The following is an 8,780-nucleotide window of genomic DNA, read 5'->3' as shown; positions in this document are numbered from 1 at the left end:
ACTTCTCCTTTTTCATTTCTAATTTTATTGATTTGAGTCCTCTCCCTCTTTTTCTTGATGAGTCTGGCTAAAGGTTTATCAATTTTGTTTATCTTCTCAAAGAACCAGCTTTTAGTTTTATTGCTCTTGCTACTGTTTTCTTTGTTTCTATTTCATTTGTTTCTGCTCTGATTTTTATGATTTCTTTCCTTCTACTAACTTTGACAATTCCCCATATTACTTATATGGGGCATAGAGAGGTTAAGGAAATTGCGCTGGTTCACACAGCTAGTAAAAGGCAGAGCTAGGATTCAAACTCAGGCAGTCTAACTTTGGCATCCACACTCTTTATGGGCTGGACCAAGAATGGGAGTGGAGGTTCATAGGAAGGTCAGGAACTGATGTCAATAAGAGGGGGACATGATACTGTGCAGGCAAAAACAGTATCTGTAACCGATAACCACCCATTAACACCGTTTAAAAACATGACGTATCACTTAGAGCACAATTTGAAGAACAGTTTTATGTTCTTTATGCAGAAACCTGCATAATTGTGCATCTTCCTCTCTATTCCAGCTAGGACTCTTTTAGGGTCTCCTGATTGGATCCAAAGCTAAGTTTTTGGGCCACATGGTCAAGAACTCTTGAGGTACAACAGCAAAAAGAACATCTGAATGATAACTGTTAAAATATGGAGAAGTGGATTTGGAGAAGCAGATGGAGAACATAAAGGGGAATGTGGTGGACAGTTGCAGAAATGCATCTGGGAGGCCAGAAGCAAGATAGATTGAAAAATCTCAGGAAGTGTTATGTGATTCTTCTGAATATTGGGGGTGGGGAGGGGGTGGAAGGCCTTGCGTGTCTGTTATTTCCTGCGCACTCAATCCTTTTTGAATAAGATGCTCTAGAGATGATTTTTCTCATTAGAACAGATGCCACAGACGCAAAGCTTTCCTTGTTTATATTTCTTCTAATGCGCTTCTGCTTGAGCAAGTGAGCCCTTAATGTCAATTTCAATTAATGCTGCAGCATCTGATCTTGGTGTTGCTTCTTATGGATGCAATGGGTGGGGTTGGGGGTGGAGCAAAGTTCACTGGGAAGTGGGGGGAGGTGTCCCCTCTCGTTAGGAGACTGGAAGGCCCTGGTGAGGGAGGCATTGGGAGGGAAGGTGTGGAATGACTTGCTCCCTATTTAATGAAGGCCATACTTTAAAGATGCCAGCCTGTCTATTGTTTGATAAAAAAAAAACTAATTTGGAGACCTAGTAGTAAGGTAGAGAGGAGAGACAAGGCTCTGAGGGCTGAGCCGGTGAAAAATGTTACACACACAACCTTGCATTGACCTATGAGAGCTTCCCCCATAACCTAGAACTGCCAGGAGCAGGTGCTCCAAGCCTGCTATCTACTATCATGGGGATCCCCTAATTCTGCCACAAAGCTGGTGGTCTCACACTAGTGTGAGTGTGACCTGAATTCAGCATGGCCGTGGGATGGAGCAGTTTGGGGTAGGGGAAGCAGGGCAAAGTTCATAGAGAGGCAGAGACAATCACAGTCTGACAACTCTTCTTCCTTCTCTTCTTTCCTTCCTTCCTAACAAAGGGATTTCTTTTGTTCCCTGCCAAAGGGAATTTGTTTGGGATAGAGACGATATGGATTCATGTTTTCCAAGAGACCAACCTCAGGAATGATTCTCTTCCCTTTGAGAAGTCAGGGCTCTTGTTTTTCATCTTCTTTATCATCAATAACAATCATTAGAAGACATTACCATTTCTTGAGGGACTTCTATGTGTCAGGGGATACTATATACATTATTTCTAGTCTTCCCAGCAAATGTCAAGGTAAACATAACTTATGCCCACTTTACAGAGGTGCAATTTGGGGCTTAGCTTCAGGAGCTTGTCCAGTAAGAGACAGGTTTGGGGTTGGAACTAAGGCCTGATCATTTGATTTCTGGCTCTGATGTCACCAATGACTGAACACTTGGGAGCTCCAGGCTCCTAAGACTTGCCAACAGGTGCATCCAAATGTTAAACACAGAATTTAACCTGCCCTGGAGTAGAAGTTGAGAAGGCTCTAGCCCTAGTTCTGCAACTCTCCTGCTTTCAGCATATGTGATGTGTGAGTTCCCTTCCTGCTTTCAGCATATGTGATGAGTGAGTTCCCCTCTCTAGGCCTACTTCTCTATCTGTAAAATGGGCAAGTTGGACTAAATGTCTCCAAAGTTCAGTTCAATCCAGTCTAACCTGAGAGCACTCATGGGGGCTTCTTGTTTGACTGTGCTGGAAGGCTACAAAAGTGGACACGACAGGCTTCCATGCTCTAGTTGAGCTGGATGCATGCTTTAATAGTTATAAACCAAGGGCAACAAATCTTGGAGAGTGAAGCATTTCATTTATACTTAGCTAATTGCAAATGTGTGTGGCAAGGAAGATAAAATAGCCTTCTTGGAGGAGAGAAATTTTCCTTCCCCTTCTCTGACCATATGGTTCCAACAGGCACTGCCATCTACTTATTCACCCAACCTCTCTATTCACAATGATTGGTTAAAGAGTAGGCACCTGGCTCAAGGTGGGCCGGTCACAGTACCTGGCCCCGCACCCATGTATAACTGGTCTAGGGATGAGCACCTACTCATGTTGGACCAATCTAAGTCCTTCCCTTAAGGAAGGCTTAAAGTTCTGTCAAGGCTAGAAGCAGAAAGCCTCCATCTCACTAGTGGAGCAGCTGAGAGTTGTTGAGTGCTGAGAGCTGCTGCAGCCAAGTGTCCAGCTTTGATGAGAAAAGCTCACACACAGAGAATGAAAGACAAGGACTGAGGAAAAAGAGTCCTAGCAACATCCAAGTCCCTGATCCCGTCATTTCAATTCTCTGAGCCTGGTTGTCCAGGCTTCCCATCAGTTCTGGGAGCTCCCCAATACCCTCTTAATAAATTCCTTTTCTGTTTCTGTTAGCCTGAGTTTTTTAATTTTTATTTTTTCAATTTGCAACTGAGAAGCCTGGCTATATCTTGGGGCTCTGGGGCAATGCTAGTGGGGCTACTCCTCACCCCAGTCAGGGAGGGGCCAAAAGAGGGTTTATTCTTAAGCAGGTGGACAGGAAGGAGGGTGTGTCATTCCAGTTGGGAAGTGCATTAGCTTGGGAAGCAGGAATCCCTCCCTGTCACTGAACCTTAGGCAAATCTCTGTACCTTTCTGAGCCTCAGTTTCCTTTCCTTTCTGAGCCTCAGTTTCCTATCTGTTTCCTTATCACCTGGAATAGAATGGTGATTCTCAAAGCCGTGTTCTGCAACACCCTGTGGAGGGACCACTGTTTGAGGGTGGCTTGTGCCTGGGGTGGCGAAGCCTACTAGGCAGGACTCTGGGTTCCCCTGCCTCACTTCAAACAAAGCCACTCCCCTCCGCCATCCGATTATGCATTGCTTTTCTGTGAAAGGTCTGCCTTAAAAGAGGTCTCTGTAGCTTAACAGGTTTAAAACCCCTGGATGAGATGTCTTTGGGGACATTTTCTTTTCTAATAGTTCATGAGTTTATGGGTTATAGGAGAAAGAATAACTTTCACACTGATGATAAAACCATTCTGAGTGTTTTGCTCTATGTCAGGCGCTGAATGCTAAGTGCTCTATACACATTTGTCTTATTTTTAAAAGTCCTGGGGCTTCCCTGGTGGTGCAGTGGTTACGAATCTGCCTGCCAATACAGGGGACACGGGTTTGAGCCCTTGTCTGGGAAGATCCCACATGCTGCAGAGCCACTAAGGCTGTGCACCACAACTACTGAGCCTACAAGCTACAACTACTGAAGTCCACGTGCCTAGAGCCCGTGCTCTGCAACAAGAGAAGCCACCGCAATGAGAAGCCCGCACACTGCAATGAAGAGTAGCCCCCTCCTGCCGCAACTAGAGAAAGCCCACGCGCAGCAACAAAGACCCAACACAACCAAAAATAAATAAATAAAATAAATTTAAAAAAATAACTTTACTGTTAATTAATAAACAAACAAACAAATAAATAAAAAGCCCTTAGGACTTCCCTGGTGGTCCAGTGGTTAAGACTCTGTGCTCCCAATGGAGGGCGCCCGGGTTTGATCACTGGTCGGGGAACTAGATCCCGCATGCTGCAACTAATGACCCTGGACGCCGCAACGAAGATCCCACGTGCCACAACTAAGACCTGGTGCAGCCATATAAATAAATAAACAAGTAAAATATTTAAAAAATAAATTAAAAAATCCTACAGCAACCCTATGATGTGGGGTCAGATAAGAACCTGGGACTTATTGGTGCAGCCACTATGGAAAACAGTATGGAGGTTCCTCAAAAAACTAAAAATAAAGTTGCCATACGATCCAGCAATCTCACTCCAGGGCATATATCCAGACAAAACTATAGTTTGAAAAGATACATGCACCCCTGTGTTCATAGCAGCACTATTCACAATAGCCAAGGCATGGAAACAAACTAAATGTCCATTGACAGATGAATGGATAAAGAAGATGTGGGATACACACACACACACACACATATACACACATATATAATGGAATGTTACTCAACCATAAAAAAGAATGAAATAATGCCATTTGCAGCAACATGGATGGACCTAGAGATTATCATACTAAGTGAAGTCATAAAGAAAAAGACAAATACCATATGATATCATTTATATGTAGAATCTAAAATATGACATAAATGAACATATCTATGAAACAGAAACAGAAACAGATATAGAGAACAGACTTGTGGTTGCCAAGGGGGAAAGGGGTGGGAGAGGGAAAGATTGGGAGTTTGGGACTAGCAGTTGCAAACTATTATATATAGGATGGATAAACAAGGTCCTACTGTATAGCACAGGGAAATATATTCAATATTCAATATTCTGTGATAGACCATAATGGAAAAGAATATGAAAAAGAATAAATATGTATAACTGAATCACTTTGCTGTACAGCAGAAATTAACACAACATTGTAAATCAACTGTACTTAAATAAAATTAAAAAAAATTAAATCAGCGGAAATAAAAAAGAACCTGGGGGCTTCCCTGGTGGTGCAGTGGTTGGGAGTCCGCCTGCTGATGCAGGGGACACGGGTTCGTGCCCCGGTCCGGGAGGATCCCACATGCTGCGGAGAGGCTGGGCCCGTGAGCCATGGCTGCTGGGCCTGTGCGTCCGGAGCCTGTGCTCCGCAACGGGAGAGGCCACAACAGTGAGAGGCCCACGTACCACAAAAAAAAAAAAATAATAAAAGAAAGAAAAAAAGAACCTGGGACTTGAAAGGTGAAGTAACTTGCTTGAGAGCACACAGTGTTGTTAAGCAGTGAAAGGGAGTTTGGATCCAAACTGATTAGAAGGCATGAACTGGCAGCCCACAGGCCAAACCCAGCCTTAAGATGTGTGTCTTTTGGCCAGCACAGTGTATTTTTTCTTTTTAAAATTTGAATTAGTTTCCGGCATTTAAAAACCAGAAGATTTTTGTATAAGAATTTGAATTTAGAGCTTATTTTTCTTCTCAGACCTGGCAACTGCCCATACTGGGAGCCCATACTCTCACATGAGTAGTAGGTGCCTCCTTTAGAAGGAGCATGAACTCCCTGCTTGCTGCAGACCCCATGACTCCCTATTATCTTATACCTGACCCACTTTGCTCATTTATGGTACTTACTTGGCTCTGTTGGTATCTGATTTTGCAATCCCTGTTCTAATGACAAGCCTGTGTCTTCCTTAATGAATTCTTCCTTCTTACATCCCTCCATCTCCATCTGCTCCTTCTTCAGGTCCTGCTGATTCTCCCCATCACCTCTCTGTTGTCTGCTCCCTCCTCTTCATTCGCCTGCTTTCCTCATCTCCTTTTTTCTTTGCCTCCAAGGAAGACACCTGTTGGGTCCCTCTACTCTTCTCTCCCCTGAATCCATCTTCTTAATCCTAATCTGGGTAGCTCCTACAAATATCATTGTCAAATCTCTGAAGAAGGATTTGCCCATTCAGTGTGAGCTCAGAAGGCAGAATTAGTTCCAATGGTGGACAGAGGAGGTCACTGATAGCATGTGTTGGGGCTCAGATGGCCCTGGGTTCAAATCCTTCCTCCTTCACCTACCATTTGTGAGATATTGGCCTGTCACATTTCCTCATCCATGAAATGCAGACAAAAACAGATCCTAGAGTTGAACCAGATTGCTTTTAAAGGTTCTTCCAACCTTGACACTTTATCACTTCAAAGCAACTTCTGCTCAGAACCTTTCAATGATTCCCACCATGTACGAAGTTGAGTGGAGAAACCAGTTCCTCCAGATACTAGTTCTACCCTACCTTTTATATCTCATCTTTCTCAACTCAACTCATACCTTGCACTGCAGAAACACTTAGCTCTTACAATCCTGCCTTCATATTTGCTATTCCCTCTGTCTGGAATGCCCTCCAGCATTCTGTAAACAAATACCTCATAAAAATGTGAGGCATTAATACCTCCACCTGTTGAACCCTACTCATCTGTTTTTGTTAGGAGGTCTGTTTTTATTGTAAATTACACACACACACAAAATCCCAACTCAAAATACTCAAACTCTAAAGCGGTATTGGTCCATAGAAAAGTCCAGAGGTGGGTCAAGCTTCAGGTATGGCTTTATCAGGTCTCTGGCTCATTTTTTCTGCAATATTTTCTCAGTCCTACCCTCCTCTATAAGATGGCTTTGTTCTCTAGCTGACTTCCCTCATGGTGGCTGTGATGGTTAATTTTATGTGTTAACTTGATGGGTCCTAGCCCAGATAGCTGGTAAAGCATTTCTGGGTGTGTCTTTGAGGGTGTTTCTGGAAAAGATTAGCATCTGAATTGGTAGACTAAGTAAAGAAAGGCAATGCGGGTGGGCGTCCTCCAATCTAGTGAAACCTGAATAGAACAAAAAGACGAAGGGTGAATTTGCTCCTTTGCTTGAGCTGAGACATCCATTTTCTCTTGCCCAGGACGTTGGACATTGGTGCTCCTGGTTCTTGGGCTTTTGGACCTGGACTGAATTATACTATCAGCTTTCCTCATTCTCTAGCTTGCAGACGGTAGATCATGGAACTTCTCAAGCCCACACAACTGTTAACCAATTCCTGTAATAAATCTCTTCTATATATCTCAATATATATTATTGGTTCTGTTTCTTTGGAGAACCCTGACTAATATGGTGGCTAAGGAAAAATTCTGCTGCAACTCTAGGCACCAGACCCTATACCACACTGCTCAGAAGGCAAATGGATGTCTCATCCTCATTCTTCGCCTTTATTGGACCCATAGTGGTAGATCTTTAATAATTAGAAGGTAGGACAGTACAGTGATTCAGCATGCAGGTTCTAAAGTTGGACCCCACCACTTATTAACTGTGTGACCTTGAGAAAGTTAATCTCTGTGCTGGAGTGTCTGTACATAGGGATTATAATAGTACCTACCTCATAGGGCTGTTGTGGGAATCAGCTTGAAAAGCGCTTAGCAGATTGCCTGGCAACTAGTAAATGCTCCATGTTAGCCAGTGTTGCCAGCACATTTCCTCAGAAACATCTCCCTTTATACGCTAATCTTCAGGGATTCTTCTGGACGATGCAGAGTATTCCTAGCATTTCTTTGTTGAATTCATAGCCATTCATTCAACAAATATTAAATGAGGACCCATTGTTTTGGGTACTGAGGAATGAGCAAAACAGACAAAATCCTATCTTTGTGTTGATCACACTGTAGTGGAAGGTAGGGATGGGAGAGAGACAATAAACGTAATATTTCAGGTGGCGATAAGTGCTATGGAGAAAAATTCAACAAGAAAGTGTGTGAGGAAGTGCAGAGGAGTGGAGCGTTGCTATTTTAAATGTGGGTCACTTCCTCAGAGAGGCCTGAGGAAGTGACATTTGAGCAGAGACCTGAAGGAGGAGTGAGCCATGCCAATACCTGGGAGGAGAGCACTTGAGGCAGACACAAGATCAAGTGCAAAGGCCCTAAGGTTAGCCATATGCTTGGCATGTCAGAAGAACAGAAGGGAGGCCAGTGTGGCTGGAGTAGAGTGAGAGGTGGTGAGAGCAATACAATAGGGGATAAGAAGAGTAGGAGGCAGGTCACACAGGACCTTATAGGGCATGAACATAATCCTCAGTGTCAGCAGGATGCCAACAGGGAAGACGATGTCACCTGCACAGGGAAGTTTTATAACTGAGGCCATGAACAGGAAGGGATGAGTGCTTCAACTTTCCTGGTGGGGTGGGGGTGCTGACGGGAGGTCAGAGAAGGCCTCTTAGAGGAGGTGGTTCTTGAGCTGAGTGTTGAAGGATGAAAAGGAGGCATCTAGGCAGAAGAGAAGGAGCAATCCAAGTGCCTTATCAGAGGGTGCTGAGAGATTGTGGTGTATTCAAGCAAACATGGTAAGGCTGGTACACAGAGAGGGAGGTGAAAAGCCAAGGAGTGGCCAGAAACAGCAGAGGAGGTTGGGAGGGGACAGATTCATTTTTTTAAAAAAAATTATTTATTTTTGGCTGCGTTGGGTCTTCGTTGCTGCCCGCGGGCTTTCTCTAGTTGCAGCGAGCGGGGGCTGCTCTTCGTTGCGGTGCACGGGCTTCTCATTGCAGTGGCCTCTCTTGTTGCAGAGCACGGGCTCTAGGTGTCCGGGCTTCAATAGTTGTGGCGCGTGGGCTTAGTAGTTGTGGCTCACAGGCTCTAGAGCGCAGGCTCAGTAGTTGTGGCACACGGGCTTAGTTGCTCTGCGGCATGTGGGATCTTCCCGGACTAGGGCTCGAACCCGTGTCCCCTGCATTGGCAGGCGGATTCTTTTTTTTTTCTTTTTTTT

This window comes from Physeter macrocephalus, chromosome 14 (assembly GCF_002837175.3).
Source record: "Physeter macrocephalus isolate SW-GA chromosome 14, ASM283717v5, whole genome shotgun sequence".
NCBI lineage: Eukaryota > Metazoa > Chordata > Mammalia > Artiodactyla > Physeteridae > Physeter > Physeter macrocephalus.
The sequence above is the reverse complement of the archived record's forward strand: the minus strand, read 5'-3'. Positions refer to the sequence as shown.